Raw genomic sequence first — 17,782 nt, forward strand, 5'->3', positions numbered from 1 at the left:
TATATGTGGAATCTAAATATGGGATGAACAAACTTATCTGTGAAACAGAAAGAGACTCACAGACAGAGAGAACAGATTTGTGGTTGCCAAGGGGAAGGCAGGGTTAGGGGGGGATGGACTGGGAGTCTGGGGTTAGCAGATGCAAATTATTACACAGAGAATGGATAAACAACAAGGTCCTGCTGCCGAGCACAGGGAACTGTATTCAATATACTGGGATAAACCGTAAACCATAAAGGACAAGAACACACATATATATATATTTATAACTGAACCACTTGGCTGTACAGCAGAAATTAACACAACATTGTAAATTAACTATACTCCAATAAAAATTTCGTTTTAGAAAAGAAAAAGTCAATTACTCTGTCTAAGTTCAGTCTTAACTCAGGTTATATGTATTATGTGCAACACAGGGAAATGGAAAATGATTTTTGGTTCAATGAACAATGAACAAATAATTCTCAGTGGAAAATGCTGCTCTGTGCCTTACTTCAATGCTGCTTTAAAACCTTGATGAGAAAGGCCATGCCTGGGGGTATGAATCTTACTGGATGTGAAAGAAACTCAGGGCAACTCAGGATAAATCTGAGGAGGAAAAACAGATAAGAAGGTATGGAAAAGGAGGGGCATCCTCCCTCTAGGCCCAGACATGGGGGAGAGAAGGAGGGATAGGCAGGCAGATGATGTTCTGCAAAGCCAAGCCACTTCCTCTTTGTTCTCCCCACCCAGTCCCAGTGAGGGGGTCCCCTGAGACCCTGAGCCAGGCTGATGGGGAAAACTGACTCTCAAACTTCTAACTCCTGTCTTTTCTGCACTGGCCAGTGTCACTGGGGAGGTGAGCTGTTAGCATCAACACACTCCAGCTTCCATCCACTAATCTTCATCGTTTCTCAGTGGCTCAGTTCAGCAGATAAACTGCACGCTGCCCTGAGACAGAGAGAAAAGGGGAAGATACTGCGTGCCCATCAGCAGCTCCTAATATCCAGTGGTCAGAGATGCGCTGAGGGTAAACCTGCACGGACACCTCCTTGGTCAGCTTAGAGAGTCCTGTAGGGAGGCAGTGCTCTGAGATTCCTACAATTACTCCAACAGATATCACTGTGATACTCCCAAAGTTAGTGGAGACTTTGGTGAAAGTCTGCAATCTGAATAACTGTAGGTGAGAATGATATGTAGGTCAGTATTAATGCCGAGACCAATCAGCTGTAGCCTGTGAAGTGACTGTACATTCCGTAAAGGGAGGGTTTTTGGCAAGTGCATCAGTGTCCCTTCTTGCCAAGGGCCATAGATTTTAATAACTGGGAAGAAAGGAAATCCCCCAGCTAGGGGGTTCTGGAATGGTAAATGACTTTCTGCTGGGCAAAGATGCCCAAGGCCATCCCATTTCCAATTTAATTTTGGAAAACAGATGTTTCAGTAAATTTTTCAGGAAAATTTAATCCATAATTATTTCCAGAAATGCCATGAAAACATTTCTGAAGGATGAAAATGATTTTATTTCCTCAAGGTCAGCCGGTCAGTCACTCAGCACTTCTTGAACTTTCCCTAGGAGAAACATCAACCATTAAGGAAATGGAAAACACAGCCCTCCCTTTCCAAGAATTTACAGTGTGAAGGTGAGGGGGAAAATGGAGAAATGCAGAGCCTTAGAGTGGCCAAATGATTCCAATCACAAAGTATAAAAACCTACAAATTAGAGAATTCTATTACAGCTACATAGGGCTTCTCTGATGGCTAAGTGGTAAAGAATCCACTGCCCAATGCGGGAGACTTGGGTTCAATTCCTGGGTGGAGAAGATCCCCTGGAGAAGGAAATGGCAACCCACTCCAGTATTCTTGCCTGGGAAATCCCATGGACAGAAGAGCCTAGTGGGCGGGTCGTCAAACAGTCAGATATGACTTAGCGACTAAACAAGTAACAACTATACCTGTGAAAGGCATTCTTGACATGGACTAAGATTTCAGAATTTAAAAGGTGGCGGTCACTTTGCTGTACAATAGAAACACAACACTGTAGAGCAACTGTACTCCAGTAAAATTTTTTTTAAAAATTAAATAGATTATATAAAAAAAAAAAAATTGGTACAACCTCTATGGAGGCAATTAAGCAACATTTCTGAAATTTATAAAAATTACATGTGCACCAAGAGATCATCACATATGATTTTATTAACATGAAATGTCCAGAATGTCAAATCCATAGAGACAGAAAACAAGAGTGGTTTGTTGTCAGGGGCTGAGGGAAATGATGGGTTACTGGACATAGTCTTATTTGGGGGTGATGAAAACATTTTAGAACTAAATAGAGGTGCTGTTTGTATGACATTGTGAATACACTAAATGCCACTGAATTGTATACTTTGAAATGACTAATTTTATGTTTTGTGAATTTCATCTTAATAAAAAAAATTTGATTTAACAAAAACAACAAAAACAAAAGGATGGTGGGAGGGAAGATGGTTTAGCTAGACTGAACAGAACTAGTTCAGCTGTCTCTGAGAAGCAAAGCCTTCAAAGAAAGGTAAGTTATAAAGAGATGCGAGGGTGGGCATCATGTCATTTTCAGCAAAGAATCCGGTCCTGCTGTTGGTGAGATGAAGGCATTCCCCAAAGTCTGGATCAGCCCACTGTCACAGAAAGCAAAGTGATCTGGAGCCACATGACCTGCTTAGGTAATTCCAGGAGGGTGCAAACCCCCTGACCCTCTCCTCACACTTTGAAATAGAGGTTAGAACTCCATCCAGCTATTTCACAAAGTATCTGACGTGCTGTGTGAGAACACTAGGAAAGATTAAGCCTGTGACACTTCAAATTAAAGGCAAAGAGGAAGGATCTGGCAGGAGTGGGTCTAGAGCTCCACTGACGAAAAGGCAGGGGGAAGAAATGAGTGGATGAAGAAAAAAGTACCTCCTGAGAAGGAGGAGATGGGGTACATGCAAGGTAAGTGATGGAGGTCTTGGGGAACTACCAGGTGGAAAAATAATCAGACCCAACACTGAGCAAAAGACCTGCTGCTGGGAAAGACTGAGGGCAGCGGAAGGGGACAACAGGATGAGATGGTTGGATGGCATCGCTGAGTCAATGGACACAAGCGAGCAAATTCCAGGAGATCGTGAAGGACAGGGAAGCCTGGCGTGCTGCAGTCCATGGGGTCGCAAAGAGTCGGACACGACTTGGTAACTGAACAACAACACAGAGGAAGCAGCGCTCCCTAGGTAGGGGAGGAGGAGTTCTTAAGCCAGCGGGTCAGGCACTGTCCGCTAACACCGCACCTGTGTCTGCATACCTGGACGACATCCTCCAGGCTGGAGCCCCTCGCAGAGTGGAGGGCCTGCCTGTGACCGCTGCCCTGAATTTCACAACCACGGTGGTTCCTGCTCTATCTCTGCAGAAGCCTGACGCTCCATATTTTCAGACGCCACCACCGTCTCTTGATTTAGCCCATCAGTTCACAGCTGTGCAGTCTCAAGAACAGAGACCCTCAAGTCTCTTGAGGGGCTCTCAAGAACAGAGGCAACCACATACCATTGTGAGGGATTTCTTCTAGGTTTTTTGGTTTCAGTCGTTTGCAGATGGCTGAGCCCCTACAGTAAACCGTTCTGCAGCCTAGTTTTTCTCCTTTAAAGATTCTTCAGAACAGGGGACTTCCCTGGTGGTCCAGTGGTTAAGAATCCACCTTGTAATGCAGGGGATACAGGTCCAGGGAACCAAGATCCCACACGCCTTGGAGCAACTAAGCCTGTGTGTAGCAACTACTGGGCCCTTGAAACATAATTAGAGAGTCTGTGCACCACAAGGAAAAGATCCCCCATGCCACAACTAAGACTGAAGGTAGCCAAATTAAAAAAAAAAAAAAAATTCTTCAAAATATTTTGGTGCATAGGTACTCAGCAACTATTTGTTGCAAGCTAAAGGTGACTAGATGGTTAGAAAATATTCTAACATGCATCTGAACCATAACTCATTATTTTTTCCTTTCTCAAAAAAATATTGTTGATCCCTGTATTTTGTCACACCCGTGCTTTGCTCAGGTGGAGGGTTTGGTTTCTCAGTCCGTTTATCAGGCTAAGGGCTGGGTTTGTTATGGAGTGTTGCCTGGTTCCACTGGAGACTCGCAAAGGACTGGCAGGGACACCATCAGTTCTGGCAACATGAACATCCCTGCCATCAGCCTCATCAGGGTCTTGGGAGAGTCGCACCAAGAATCCTGCCCATCCTAAGGACCAAGTTCACGTGCATCTGCTCTAAGAAGCTCGCATGCGCTCATCACGCTAGCCTCACTGCGTGCTACTCTCAACTTCCACAGCACGTTTAATGAAATAATGACAAGACCACCCCTAACTGTTCAGTGTCATGCTATTCTTCTTTTCCTCTTGGATTAGTCCTGTCCCCCAGTGATGAACACCTGCTGTTCTCGCCAGCCCCTGGTGACAATGTCCCCTGTCCTTACCTGGGGAAGCCAGCCCCTCTCTGATTCCCAGCCCAGCCCGGGAAGCGGAACACGTGAACTCCATCAGGGTCAGAAACAGGACTCAGTCTGAACCAGTGAGAGTCAGGCCCAAGACTTTTATTCAAACTTGTATTAAGGTAAGAGACACTTTCCTGCTGGATTCAATGATGAACAATGTAGAGCTGCAGTGATTCAAGCTATCTTGCCACCACGAGGGTGAAGATAAAGCAAATGCCAAGCGAATGACATTGAGACAAAAAGGAAATGGCAGGGAATGGTAAACCCCAGGAGCCTGGAGGCCGAATGACACCTGGATTTTGTACATGTGGGTCAGTAAGCTCCCTTCTTGATCAAGCCAACTTGAGCTATTAAAACCAATTTGAGTCCTAAATGATTTACCAATTGGATTTTAAACTCCCTGAGCCCAAATAAGTGTCCTTTGATTACCAACAATATCGAGAATGGTGTTCGATGCTTAATGTACACGTTAGGATCATGTTTTATTTTGCTTTGTTTCTGTCCCAGCATGTAATACTGCGATGGGTGCATCAAACATCTGTTTGTTACTTTTCAGAACACAGGATTCCAAATGGAATGAGACACTCTCCTAAGTATCATTCCCATCACAGCGTGCTGGTGGAGACAATGCTGATGGTAACGCTGGGCTTCCTGTCCTCTGCCCATCCCTCTGGACATCCAGGAAGAACAGGTGAGAATAACCGAAAATCACTTTAGGGCGATGAGTGATTTTTTAGGAACAAAGCAGCAGTCTTCCACCTACATCTCCAAATTTCAATGGACTAATATTTGCCTTTTCAAGGAAGGTTTTTAATTTTCTTTTTTATTTTTGTGTGGCTATAACAATTCCTCCAAGAGCAATTTCAGATTTCTCTCTTCACCTGAAGGATCCCAAAAGGATGTCTTCATTATTATTATTATTATTATTATTATTATTGGCCACTCCACTTTCAGGATCTTAGTTCCCCGAGCAAGGATTGAACTCACATCCTTGGCAGTGAGAGCATGGACTCCTAACCACTGGACCACCAGAAAACTCCCTCAAAAGATTGACTTTGATCTCCACACTCCAAAGCAAAGAAAAAGGCCCATCACATCACTGAAAAGACTATTTTTACAGAAACAAAACCAAAAAAGGCTAAAAACTAAAACTAATTTAGAGTCTACAGTGCTAAACATTGTGTCCTTCTTCCTTTCTTTTTTTGTTGTGGAAGGAACACCTAACATGAGATCTACCCAATTTTTAAGTGTACAATACAGTATCATTAATTTACAGGCACAGTGGTGTAAAACAGATCTCTAGAACTAAGTCATCCTGTTCTTTGTTCTTTACATAAATGTGTTCTAACAGAATATACCCACCAAGGAAAAGAAGACTTGAATTTTGGAAATGTGTTCTTTACCGCATTATGACTCTTTGAAAGGTATATAGCATAGCTGGCCTGTCAACCTGCAGAGCTAAAGGCCTAGGCATGAGATAGTCTCCTATGTTTTTATTTTTCTTTTTGGTCTGTGTCCAGTCTTAATCGCAGCATGCAGGATCTTCAGACTCTCTAGTTATGGCCCTTAGGCCCAGCAATTTTGGCCTAAATGTGAGCTTAGTTGTTCCAGAGCATGTAGAATCTTAGTTCCCTGACCAGGGATCAAACCTGCATCCTCTGCATGGCAAGGAGGACTCTTAACCCTGGACCACCGGGGAAGCCCCACTATGACTTTTTAAATGGCTGCAATCATGCTAACTTTCAGAACCAGTACTTTTTCTTTTCTTTGATGGATATAAGCTGATGTGTATGCTAAGTCACTTCAGTCATGTCTGAATCTTTGCAACCCTATGGACCATAGCCTGCCAGGCTCCTCTGTCCATGGGATTCTCCAGGCAAGAATCCTGGAGTGAATTGCCATGCCCTCCTCTAGGGAACCGTCCCGACCCAGGGACTGGAACCCACATTTCTTGTGTCTCCTCCATTGGTGGGTGGGATTCTTTACCACTAGTGCCACCTGGGAAGTCCCATAAGCTGGTACTACTGGGAAATCATTTTCAAATGGACTTACAAAAGGGATCAACCTATTTTGGGGGTTACAAACCATGCTGAGGTCAGTACTACAGAAATATGTGGCACCAAAAGTACAAACAGAAAAAGAAACCTGTGATTGTTTTCTAAGCAACCGTCTACGAGTGAAATGCAAAAATATCGATACTTAACTCACCCTAGAGGGAAACTGTTTTCTGTCAACGTTTGTTGATCTTTTCAGAATTAGACTTGCAAAGGTTTGCTCTAAGTTGAACACATGGCAACAAAATGTCATGCCACAATATAAATCATTTTTAGAAAAATATTGCCAATTAGAAAATGCAACAAGTTCTGAAAAATGACTCCAATTATTGAATGTGACATAAAGTGCAAGGAAAGATTTTCTTTTTTCCCCAGAAGGAATTGCAACAAAATACCATCATTAACCCTTGAAGTCCATGCTCTGGTGGAGAAATCAGCCATGATACATTCACATTTTGCATACAAACAGAAATCTGAGAACTTTCTAAAATTTATGTTGAATGGAAGAAAAACAAGGAGAGTTGGTGCAAACCACAGAAAGGTCAAAATACAGTGAGACAGATAAAATAACTCAAATTCAAGAACCACAGTTAGAAGAAATTCCATACCTATCTGTTCAAAAAAAATAAACTGAGAAGCTTCTTTCAGTGGATTTTTACCAACTCTCCTCTATCTCATCAACCCACAGGGGTTATAGAGTTGCTATGTAGCAAAAGATCTCAAAGGAATGCAAATGAGAATGTCTTCCTTTTTAATTAACTTTAAGCCGCTACCCTAAACCCAGTAATATCTTAGGCATTTTACATATATTATCTCATAATGTCTGCGGAACAATTCCATTAGATATGAATTTTTATCTCCATTTGAAAGAAGAGGAAATCCAGTTCAGAAAAGATAAATAACTCGCCCCAAATCATAAAGTCGTATTTAATCCTGCAACAAAACCCCTAGCTCTTCAGGTCCCTTTGATAAGGGCTCCAGAAGGCCCCAGAGCAGTTCCCCAGGCTCCCAGGAAGCTGCCTGGGGCAGCTCAGCACTGTGGAATGTGCACCAACCAGAATCTCAGAGATCTGGAGAGGGCCAGATCACCAGCCCTCAGGCCTCTGCTCTCAAGAAGGCTGGGCTGGGTGAGTCTTGGCTCCTTCTCATTCTAATAGTGGAATTCAGTTTGAGAGATCTAGCTTCAACCAGGTGTCCATGATTTCTTTTTCTTTTCTTAAGCATATGTCACCCAATATTGCATGCGTTCTAAGTTGCTTCAGTCATGTCCTACTCTTTGCAACCCCATGGACTGTATAGCCGGCTAGGCTACTCTGTCCATGGGATTCTCCAGGCAAGAATACTGGATTGGGTTGCCAGCCCTTCTCCAGGGGATCTTCCTGACCCTGGGATCGAACCCATGTCTCCTGTGGCCTCTGCATTGCAATTGGATTCTTTACTGCTGAGCCACTGGGGAAGCCCATAACCCAACATACTCACATATAATACATGTCACTGTACACTTTTTAGCCACAAAATGATTCAATTATGGACAGAACTGGACAGAAAACCATGACGGACAGATCTATTGGGGATCTTTCTAGAAGCTGCTTTCATGTGACGGGCTGTGGTAGAGCTGGTGATCTCATGCAGCTGAATCGTCCCGTGTCTTCTGAAGCTCACCCTTCCAGCCCACGCACTTAGCACCCACAGCAGAGCTCAGCTCCTCCCAGCCGCAGAGTGCACGTGCTGTGTCTTTATCATACCTCACAAGCTTTGCTATTTCCGTGACTGTCTGCCCTGCAAGACGTGAGCTCCTTGGCGGCATGAACACAGTTACACTTACCCCTACATCCAATCCTTGCTACAATGCTGGGCACATAATCAGTGGTCAATGAATGTTCACCTGAATATTCCATTTTCTTTTTTAAGGCAGACAGGAAGGCAGATGAGAGAAAAGAATCTAGGTGATCTATATGCTTTATGACTCACAGGATCCCATTCAACCCACACCAAATACAGGCCAGCCTCATTTTGTACAAAAGACCTATTCCTGAAAGTAAGGAGATTTATACCTTGAACGCATCTTGCTAATGATTTCCAAGAATTTTAATCTTACTTTCAGGCAGCATTTCCTTACATTTTTCTTTAATAATCTGGACATCCTCCAATCTCCTGACAACAATAAATATTTAAATATACTTGACAACCTCTCTATAATTCAAGAAAATTTGCAGGATTTTTTTTAAAACAAAAAAAAATGCCATGGAATCTGGATACCAACGTCAGTTAATCTACACTGTTAACGACTTGAGTATTTTATACAACTTAGACCCTTTGTTAAAAAAAGAAAAAAGCTTCCCTGGTGGCTCAGAGGGTAAAGCATCTGCCTGCAATGCAGGAGACCCGGGTTTGATCCTTGGGTTGGGAAGATCCCATGGTGAAGGAAATGGCAACCCACCCCAGTATTCCTGCCTGGAGAAACTCATGGATGGAGCAGCCTGGTGGGCTACAGTCCACAGAACTGCAGAGTCAGGCACAACTGGGCAACTTCACAGACCCTTTGTTTATGTCTCCAGTTACAAGCCACAACATGACAAAATCATTTGGCATGTGCAAGCACCTAAAACGAATCAGATGGACTTTTCCCATGAAAGATACCTAGTTTTTCTCCAAACTCATCTTGTTTTTAATTTCAATTTGTGTATATTAGGCTATACCTATCTGTATGGATGCTCTTAATACACAAGAACAAAGACAAGCAATGTCACCTGTTCTGCTCTTTCCCTGCCGCCACGGAGCCGCACGGAGGTGGAGGCTCGGGTGCATTCAAGATTCATCTCCACCCGTAACCCACTGCCATGGCCGGGGAAGGCATTGCTGCTGGAGGTGTAATGGACGTTAATACTGCTCTGCAAGAGGTGCTGAAGACCGCCCTCATCCACGATGGCTTAGCGAGTGGAATTCGCGAAGCTGCGAAAGCTTTAGATAAGCGCCAAGCCCATCTATGTGTGCTTGCATCCAGCTATGATGAGCCTATGTATGTCAAGTTGGTGGAGGCCCTTTGTGCTGAGCATCAAATCAACCTGATTAAGGCTGAGGACAACAAGAAACTAGGGGAATGGGTAAGCCTCTGTAAAATTGACAGAGAGGGAAAACCCCATAACGTGGTTGGTTGCAGTTGTGTGGTGGTTAAGGACTACAGGAAAGAATCTCAGGCCAAGGATGTCATCGAGCAGTACTTCAAATGCAAGAAATGATAAAATAAAAAACTGAGTTCTTGTTTTCAAAAAAAAAAATGTCTCCTGTTCTGAAGTGGGCTATGGAACCCCACTATCAAGGATGCCTTCTCCTCCCCAGACACGCCCCATCCCAGAGGTAGAACCAGTCAAGAAGCCTTCGGAAGAGACCATTTTAATCCAAGTTTCAGTCGGAAGGAAAGAGGGAGCAACTGTAACAGTGATGTGCCCTAACACTGGAAGAGCAGGGCTGATGATACAAAGGAGGAAACAGAGAAGCAGTGTGCCAGGACAGTAAAGGGCTCCTTTGCAGAAAGGGAAAAATCCCATCAACAGGGTGAGAAGATCACAGCTGGACACGAGCTCATGGCTCACAGAATGCCGTCAGACACTCAAATCCCACCAACAGCGTGAGGAGATCACAGCTGGACACAAGCTCAAGGCTCACAGAATTCCGTCAGACACTCAGCCCTCTCTCTCTCCGCAGCTGCCCCCTTGCTGGTTTACAAGCAGCCAGCCCGCTGCCCTTTGTATTCTAGAACACTTTCCTTTGCACCTCATTATAATCATCTACATCAGTGGCCTAAATTGATGTGTGCTTTTTAAAAAATTTTTTTAATTAAAAAAATAAGTTTAATTCTTTTACCTTTTTATTTCAGATTGGAGTACAATTGATGAACACTGTCGTGACAGTTTCAGGTGTGCAGCAAAGTGATTCAGTTATACATATACATGTATCTACTCTTTTTCAAATTCCTTCCCATTTCAGTTCAGTTGCTCAGTTGTGTCCAACTCTTTGAGACCCCATGGACTGCAGCACGCCAGGCTTCCCTGTCCATCACCAACTCCCAGAGCTTACTCAAACTCATGTCCATCAAGTAGGTGATGCCATCCAACTATCTCATCCTCTGGCGTCCCCTTCTCCTCCTGCCTTCAATCTTCCCCAGCATCAGGATCTTTTCAAATGAGTCAGTTCTTCACATCAGGTGGTCAAAGTATTGGAATTTCAGCTTCCCGTTTAGGTTGCTACATAATGTTGAGCAGAGTTGCCTGTGCTACACAGTAGGTCCTTGTTGGTTATCAGTGTTAAATACAGCAGTGTGTATGTGTCCATCCCAAACTCAATAACTATCCCTCCCTTCACCCTCCTTTAATTTAAACCTTAAAGTTAAATTAAACCATAAGCTTTAAAATTAAACCGTAAGTTCCTTGAGGGCAAAGAACTTTTAGTGCATTTTAGTGCTATTTTTCCCCTTCCTCAATATCTGGTAATTGGCAGTATGTACACAGCAAGTGCTGTCTGAATGAATCAGTCAATAAACAAGTATATATATATATATATATACATAGGTATTTCTGAGCAGATACTTGAAGCAGAATCTAGAGTGAGGACCAGAGAGAAGAGGCTGAAATGGCAGAACTAGTCACAAGAGGAAAAGCACAGACGAACACCGGGGAAGATGAGGAAAGGGGATGGGATGTGGGAACTCTCCTGTGCAGTTCAGCCAGAGGCCAGAATGGAGCTCATGGTGTATGAGAATAAAAATTCCTAATAACTGGGCTCCCCAGGTGGGCTCCTGCCAGTGCAGGAGACACAGGTTTGATCCCTGGTCCAGGAGGACTGCACATGCCGCTGAGCCCCTAAGCCTGTGCACCACAACTGCTGAGCCCTGCGCTCGAGAACCTGGGGGCAGCAACTTCTGAGCCCACATGCCCTGGAGCCTGTGCTCCGCTACTAGAGAAGCCACGGCAATGAGAAGCCCGAGCACCGTGACTAGAGAGGAGCCTCCACTTGCCAAAGGTCTCACATCAAAGAAGACCCAGCAGTGCCAAAAAATACATAAATAAAACTATTAAAAAAAATTATTTCATAGAAACAACAGCATGTGACTCTGAAAAGTTGGGCACGAGGCATGACAACAAGAAAACCCCAGTAAGTAACCATGTATTATACCGGAGGGAGCAGAGATGAAAATCGATCTAGTCCAGGCATCAGATCAATGCGGGGTCAATATCAGGTCTGCACTACTTCTTATCTCCTCTTTGACACTTTCATTTTTATACACAGATGAAATTGTTTGATCTGGTTTTTCTATCAGACTGCATTGTTCCATCAGCTCTATCTCCTCTCTTCCCACACTCCAAACCCTTCCTTTTCCCACTTCTCTAAATATAACCCAGAGAACCAGGAGCCTTTTGTAAGATCAGAAGGGTTCTCTCTGATTTGGGTTCAACATCTCAGTGAGATTGTGCCGAAGGCTGAAGAGGATTTCTGAAATGTCATACCACAAGGTTTCCAAAAGGCAACCTCAACTTGATACCTGTGAGCATGCCAGGAGATGCAGTTTAAAACATTTTGCATGTAATTAAGGATTCTGGCCTCCAGTGTTTAGCTTTGCCCTTTAATATGCAAGGCACATCATTGTTTATCCAGGGGAAAAATAAACTCCTGAGCTAGATTAAAAGCTTATTTGACAAGATGTGAAGTCAAGTGATGCATAAGGAATCTTTGGTTGATCTGATGACCACTTGAATGGCTTAGAAACGCACAGCGCCCCCACAAGAAATGCAGAAATAATAGTAAGAGAGTAGGGGCTTCCCTGGTGGCTCAGACTGTAAAGGATTTGCCTGCACTGTGGGAGACCCAGGTTTGATTCCTGGATTGGGAAGATCTCCTAGAGAAGGGAATGGCAACCCACTCCCACAGTATTCTTGCCTGGAGAATTCCATGGACAGAGGAGCCTGGCAGGATGCAGTCCATGGGGCTGCAAAGAGCACGGACACGACTGAGCCACTAACACAACACATATCTGCACTCGGGCCGGGAGGTGGGGGAGGTTTAATGGCTAAAAGCCAGTGGCAGGGACATCTGATGACAGTGATTCAAACCTGACCATCTGACGATGCTAGGAGTCTGCACGCTTGGACGTGGGTGGGACGCACATATGGAGGAAGGTACGGCACGAGCAGTCAGCCCACATGTGGTTCTCCAACATCCAGAATACGTTGTTCAGGATGAGGAGAGGAGGGGAGGAGTTGGTAAACTCCAATATTCTGGGATCGGCCTACAATTAGGATGCATTTTCCGTTAGTCCTACCAAAAGTCCAGGATCACTGGTAGATTAACCATCCCAGATTTGGGTCAGTAGTAAATTGAGAGGATCCTGGCACTTTTAGTTGGATGTAAGTCCTTGGCTTTCCAGTGAACGAGCTGTGTGATCTACAAGGATATATTTTGGAGCCAGTTTCTGCAAAGAGGTCTGTTTGTTGTGACTGTAACACAATAGTAGGTGTTTAATATATATTTGCTAAGTTAGTAAATAAAAGAACTACTTAACTGAAATAATGTATATAAAAAACTAGCACACATTTGGTGCTTAATAAATGTTTACTACTTTGACCTTCCTCTTCTCTAACTTTGAACTCTGTTTATTTTCCATGTGGGTGAATTTCTGTTTGGCGTTTTCTTAATCTATCAAATGAACAAAGTCATTTTATTTTAACTATAAAAGTAATACATGTTCATTGTAGAAAGTGAACATATTATTTCATCAAAAGTTGGAGGTTATCTCAGAATGCTAAAAAAAATACAAAGAGAAGAAGATAAAAAATTCCATCATCCCAGGAATGTCATTATGTTTTGACATATATTCCTCCAGACTTTTTTCCAGGCAATGCTCTCTCTATATATATATTATAAAAATGGAAATAATACTATATATTATTTTGCAATATTTTTTACTAATTTTCCATATAAATAGTTACATCATTAGTATTAATAAGACTTGATTGTATAGTCATATCATAATTTAACCAGTCTTACTATGCATTTATAATCTGCATAGTTGGCCATTATAAACAAAGCTGCTTAATAAATATCACTGGACATGATGTTTTTTGAAAGATGTTTCTAATTAGCTAAATAATGATAAATTCCTAGGAGTGGAATTACTGGGTCAGAGATATGCATATTCGCGTGTATGTATACACTATATAAGTCTTTCACCTTCTGTTTTTGGTTTGGTGTCTATGTGTTTTTAAACAAAAATTATACAATTTTGAAATTTTTCCTTTTTAGTTTTTAGTACTAATAATGTCATAGATCTAACACAAGAGAAAATGGCTTTATGATATACGCAAATTGCTATCCCAGGGCCACAGATTATTTTAATTTGTAAAGAAATGTATTTCTGCATTTCTTTGAACGGTTGCACATTTCATTAAAGGTTTTGGGTTTATATTGGCTCAGAGATATAAATAACCTGCCTGTCAAGTTAGGAGATAAGGGTTCGATCCCTGGGTCGGGAAAATACCCTGGAGAAGGAAATGGCAACCCACTCCAGTATTCTTGCCTGGAAATCCCATCAGCCGAGCCTGGTAGGCTACAGTCGCAGGGTCATAAAGACTCGGACACAACTTAGCAAATAAGCAACAACACACATGTCTACTTTTACTTAAACAACTGACTATGTATCTGTCTTATCAGAAAAGAAAAGAAAAACTTCACTTTTTCCCTGTAACCTTCTGGCCCCTCCCAAACCTCACAGCCAATGTTGACAGCTTGGTTGGAAGATATGACAAAGTAAAGCAAAGCAGAGAAGAAAAAAAAAAAAAAGAACTTTTTTTTAAAAGCAATGCAGACAAATACTTTGTGTTTTTAAAATGCGGACTCTTATTACATATACTTTGCTGACACTTCCATTCCCTAAAATACATCACAGAGTTCACCCTACTGGGCTAACTCACTTTTAATAGCTGCCTAATATCCCAAAGTATGAATGTACTACGATTTATTTGGCCATTCCACTACTGAAGGTTATTCACTTTTTGTTTCCAATATTTTGACACAAAATACAGTGCTGCCAAAATGTATTTGGTTTATAAAACCTTCCCACCCAGTGCTTTTATTTCTAGGGGAGGGATGATCAGGACTGGGAGTGTGCCTTTGATCAATATGCACTTTTAATGTTGATAGATATCTCTAGATCATTTTCCAGAAAGAGTATAAACATGTAACATTCTCTTATAATGTTTGAGATAGGTTTCTAATAAACCTGACCGTGTGAAGATTGACTTATCATTTATATCCTGAGAAAGAAAACTAAATTCCCACTGACCACATTGTAATCATTCTCCCCAAATCCTAATGATATCATTTGTGCTAGTTTTAATACTTTGCTTCCCATTAATACTTGTATCTAATTATTCATACTACTTAAGGAAGACAGAAAATAATACAAAATTTTCTACCATTGATTTCAAAATGAACATCTCAAAAATGTGGAGTGCTATAAAGACTTTCAAATACATTGACTAACTTACTGATTATCAACCAGTTTTTTATGCTGGCTATCTAAAGTACAGACGGGGAAAAAACTACATATATACCAAAGTCATAAAGGAAACCAGGACCTTTCAAAGCCTCTTTCCCCAATTTACCTAAGGGTAGCTTTTTTATGCAGCAGGAAGCACTCACTGAGTAAGTCTCTTTTGAAATTCTATCAGTCCAAAAAGATATAATCAAATACTTAGAGAGAGACAAGGAGCAGCTCTAAAATCCTACTCAGAAGGCAACTCCAAACCCAAAGGCCAACACAGCCTTCTGCCAACATCTTGCAGCTGGTTTATCATCAACCACTTGCTTCAGCTACCACAGAGCCCCAGCTGTGGTTCTTCTTAAGGACCTAAGTGCTTACTGCACTGTTTCCAGGCACTTACTTTTCTACAGGCCCTGACATGAAGTTTAAGCCCCAGCTGAAACAGAACTTCTTAAGTGGTCGCTTGCACTTCTTTGCTCCCCAGATACACGTTTTCCCATTAACTTTCAAAAAGGTTTTAAAAGTTCTATACTGATGGGTGGGTGATATGCCAGTACGGCATCAGAATAACCAGAGTTCACCTCTCTACAAGAAAGTTCATCATTGGCTGATGCCATTCTATGGGCCGTATGTAAAAGGGGCTGGAGTGGGTTGCCATTCCCTTCTCCAGGGATCTTCCCTGACCCAGGGATCCCACATTGCAAGTGGACTCTTTACTGCCTGAGCCACCAAGAAACTTTTGTAAAAAACGGCAGGTGGATACAATTCACTACTTGCTTTAAGAAAACTTATTTTTTTAAAAAAAAGTATAAGACTTTGACTTAGAGAAGGAATTTATGGTTGAGGGGAAGGGTTAGGATGGGGGGAAGGGATAGTTAGGGAGTTCGGGATGGACATGTACACACTGCTATATTTAAAATGGATAACCAACAAGGATCTACTGAATAGCACAGGGAACCCTGCTCAATGTTAAGTGGCAGCCTGGATGGGAGGGGAGTTTGGGGAGAACGCATACATGTATATGTATGGTTGAGTCCCTTTGCTGTTCACCGGAAACTATCACAACATCATTAATTGGCTATATTCTGATATAAAATAAAAAGTGGAAAAAAAATTAAACATCACCTACAATTAAAAAACAAAGACTTTGACAATATTAATAATTATACTGAATAAAATGAGAAGACAAAATACTAATATTTCTAACCCTCAGACTGTAACTTCGTATGAATAAAAAAATAACAACGTGTGATTAGTACAGAAATGCTTTATCAGATTCAGAATAATATTTTCCACATCATGTAAAACACCTTATTTTATCAAGTAAGAATGTGGGTACTAATGGTTTCATACAATGCTTAAAAGAGCAAGATCTTCATCAAGTAGCAAGGAAAATAAAATAACCATAGAGTTCAATTTCATTCCATTAAATGGCCTTAAATTAAATTTCCCATACAGGAAAAAGAAAATTTTGATGTGTGTATTCAAATACAGCATACTACTCTTGAAATACTGTGTGATTATTTCACAGAAAATGAAATTACAATTATGGTAGCAAATACCTTAAGATCTCACTATAAGCTCTTTGGCTTTGAATGTGCTGGCTTTCATCCAAAAGTTTTAAGTGAGAAAGTCACATTGATGTGGTTTTAATCATTCTTCAACAAACAAAGGATCATTTGTAAAACTAATGGTCATAAAAACAATTAACACCTAACAAAGGAATGAACTCTCTTGTTACATGTGTTTCGCTGAACACACATTTTCACACCAAAACATTAATATGGGTGGGTTTATATGATTAAAACTCTCTTCTAAAAGCGACTCTTTTACTTTGTATTTCTTATTTAGAAAATATATGTGTCTTTCAGACACTTCTCACCTGTACAAAGAACACGGGAAAGAAAACTTTGAACCCCAGTTTTAAAACCCCTCTGAACTATTTTAAAAGTAGGTCATGCTTTCATGATTGATATGACTCTTAGCCATGGAAAATCCTCAAGTTGTCAGTGGACTTACATTAGTAATATTTTTAAATTGTTCTTTTAAAATCTCTGCATTAAAACTTTTCAAAATTCTCTAAAAGTTTCTCAGTAGGTGTTTTTCATCAGCAACTATCACTAATTAAAAGACAATAGGTTGATTTCAATGAAAATTAGTCTTTCCTGGCTAATTAGCAAAAAAAAAAAGCTTTCCTTCTGCCAGAGGAACTAGATGTTTCTGGATTGCATTCATTATGCTAGAAAGTGAAAGCCTTTTGTTGTTTTACAAGTTAGGTAGCTCCCAATTCAGAATACATTTTCTCTAAAATTTAATGTCACAAACAGATGTCGGTATTCTAAACTAGTCCACAAAATTCTATGCAAATGAAATTCATCTGTAAATGAAATACTGTTATCAGTTTCAGGGCAGAAAAATATCAGAAAATAATTTCCTTTGCAATATCCATTTTATCATCAACACTCAACATTAAACAAAAACAAAACACTAATGGAAATTATGTAAGAAATTTTTACTCCTCTTGGTGTTTGAAGCAAAAACATAGTTTGGGCTGTTTTTATAAAACAAACGAATGAGATAATTTAATAGCAAAAATTTAATAGCATACTTTGGGACTTTGGGGATGTATCTTCAAGTCTAGCTTCTGTTAACTCTATTATCTGTTCTATATATTTCATTTTTTAGTGAAGCATTCCTGGTTTCAATACCCACTCTTTTCTT

General features: G+C 41.3%; 1 protein-coding gene and 1 pseudogene across 1 annotated transcript in view; one reads left to right on the forward strand and one right to left on the reverse strand.

Annotated features, from left to right (window-relative positions):
* PIP4K2A (phosphatidylinositol-5-phosphate 4-kinase type 2 alpha) overlaps window positions 1-17,782 on the reverse strand; it is a 181,936-nt gene that overhangs the window by 126,115 nt on the left and 38,039 nt on the right. The gene's annotated exons all lie outside the window — the stretch shown is intronic.
* On the forward strand, window positions 9,342-9,779 carry LOC102168919 (annotated as a pseudogene).

The sequence above is a fragment of the Capra hircus genome, chromosome 13 (genome assembly GCF_001704415.2).
Source record: "Capra hircus breed San Clemente chromosome 13, ASM170441v1, whole genome shotgun sequence".
Taxonomy (NCBI): Eukaryota; Metazoa; Chordata; class Mammalia; order Artiodactyla; family Bovidae; genus Capra; species Capra hircus.